We start from the raw sequence: 2,615 nt of genomic DNA, 5'->3' as shown, positions 1-2,615 counted from the left end.
GAGCAGAGTACCAGGGGCTTGTAGAAACATTGTCGTACCATATGCACGAGGAGTGTGTGTGTGTGGCAAAGTGTTTCTGAGCAGAGTACCAGGGGCACGGAGAAAAGTTGTCGTACCATATGCACGAGGAAGTACATAGCAAAGTGCTGCTGAGCAGAGTACCAGGGGCACGGAGAAAAGCTGTCGTACCATATGCACGAGGAGTGTGTGTGTGTGGCAAAGTGTTTCTGAGCAGAGTACCAGGGGCATGTAGAAACATTGTCGTACCATATGCACGAGGAGTGTGTGTGTGGCAAAGTGTTTCTGAGCAGTGTACCAGGGGCATGTAGAAACATTGTCGTACCATATGCACGAGGAGTGTGTGTGTGGCAAAGTGTTTCTGAGCAGTGTACCAGGGGCACGGAGAAAAGTTGTCGTACCATATGCACGAGGAGTGTGTGTGTGGCAAAGTGCTGCTGAGCAGAGTACCAGGGGCACGGAGAAAAGTTGTCGTACCATATGCACGAGGAAGTACATAGCAAAGTGCTGCTGAGCAGAGTACCAGGGGCACGGAGAAAAGCTGTCGTACCATATGCACGAGGAAGTACATAGCAAAGTGCTGCTGAGCAGAGTACCAGGGGCACGGAGAAAAGCTGTCGTACCATATGCACGAGGAAGTACATAGCAAAGTGCTGCTGAGCAGAGTACCAGGGGCACGGAGAAAAGCTGTCGTACCATATGCACGAGGCCTGTCCAGCAGCACATCTTTTTCGACCGTAAAGGAGAGAGGAGGCCGACTCACCACCTCGGCCAAATGGAGACAGCACATCAGCAGGGCCAGTGCGCCAGCAGCACATCTTTTTCGACCGTAAAGGAGAGAGGAGGCCGACTCACCACCTCGGCCAAATGGAGACAGCACATCAGCAGGGCCAGTGCGCCAGCAGCACATCTTTTTCGACCGTAAAGGAGAGAGGAGGCCGACTCACCCCCTCGGCCAAATGGAGACACAACAGCAGCAGGGCCAGTGGAGCAGCATGCATCTTGTTCAGCGGTAAGGGAGACAGGGAGATGTGATGGTGGTCCCCGGGGCCCCCTGGAGGTGGGGGAGATCAGCAACTAGCTAGCGAGGAGAGCGCGTACAGCCGACGTGGCATAAGTGTTTCTGCGCAGTGTACCAGGGGCTTGTGGAAAAGCTGTCGTACCATATGCACGGGAAGTACATAGCAAAGTGCTGCTGAGCAGAGTACCAGGGGCATGTAGAAACATTGTCGTACCATATGCACGAGGAGTGTGTGTGTGTGGCAAAGTGTTTCTGAGCAGAGTACCAGGGGCACGGAGAAAAGTTGTCGTACCATATGCACGAGGAAGTACATAGCAAAGTGCTGCTGAGCAGAGTACCAGGGGCACGGAGAAAAGTTGTCGTACCATATGCACGAGGAGTGTGTGTGTGTGGCAAAGTGTTTCTGAGCAGAGTACCAGGGGCACGGAGAAAAGTTGTCGTACCATATGCACGAGGAAGTACATAGCAAAGTGCTGCTGAGCAGAGTACCAGGGGCACGGAGAAAAGTTGTCGTACCATATGCACGAGGAGTGTGTGTGTGTGGCAAAGTGTTTCTGAGCAGAGTACCAGGGGCACGGAGAAAAGTTGTCGTACCATATGCACGAGGAAGTACATAGCAAAGTGCTGCTGAGCAGAGTACCAGGGGCTTGTAGAAACATTGTCGTACCATATGCACGAGGAGTGTGTGTGTGTGGCAAAGTGTTTCTGAGCAGAGTACCAGGGGCACGGAGAAAAGTTGTCGTACCATATGCACGAGGAAGTACATAGCAAAGTGCTGCTGAGCAGAGTACCAGGGGCACGGAGAAAAGCTGTCGTACCATATGCACGAGGAGTGTGTGTGTGTGGCAAAGTGTTTCTGAGCAGAGTACCAGGGGCATGTAGAAACATTGTCGTACCATATGCACGAGGAGTGTGTGTGTGGCAAAGTGTTTCTGAGCAGTGTACCAGGGGCATGTAGAAACATTGTCGTACCATATGCACGAGGAGTGTGTGTGTGGCAAAGTGTTTCTGAGCAGTGTACCAGGGGCACGGAGAAAAGTTGTCGTACCATATGCACGAGGAGTGTGTGTGTGGCAAAGTGCTGCTGAGCAGAGTACCAGGGGCACGGAGAAAAGTTGTCGTACCATATGCACGAGGAAGTACATAGCAAAGTGCTGCTGAGCAGAGTACCAGGGGCACGGAGAAAAGCTGTCGTACCATATGCACGAGGAAGTACATAGCAAAGTGCTGCTGAGCAGAGTACCAGGGGCACGGAGAAAAGCTGTCGTACCATATGCACGAGGAAGTACATAGCAAAGTGCTGCTGAGCAGAGTACCAGGGGCACGGAGAAAAGCTGTCGTACCATATGCACGAGGCCTGTCCAGCAGCACATCTTTTTCGACCGTAAAGGAGAGAGGAGGCCGACTCACCACCTCGGCCAAATGGAGACAGCACATCAGCAGGGCCAGTGCGCCAGCAGCACATCTTTTTCGACCGTAAAGGAGAGAGGAGGCCGACTCACCACCTCGGCCAAATGGAGACAGCACATCAGCAGGGCCAGTGCGCCAGCAGCACATCTTTTTCGACCGTAAAGGA

The sequence above is a fragment of the Pelmatolapia mariae genome, unplaced genomic scaffold (assembly GCF_036321145.2).
Source record: "Pelmatolapia mariae isolate MD_Pm_ZW unplaced genomic scaffold, Pm_UMD_F_2 NODE_ptg000834l+_length_29347_cov_1, whole genome shotgun sequence".
NCBI classification, from domain to species: Eukaryota; Metazoa; Chordata; class Actinopteri; order Cichliformes; family Cichlidae; genus Pelmatolapia; species Pelmatolapia mariae.
This window is presented reverse-complemented; position numbering follows the sequence as displayed.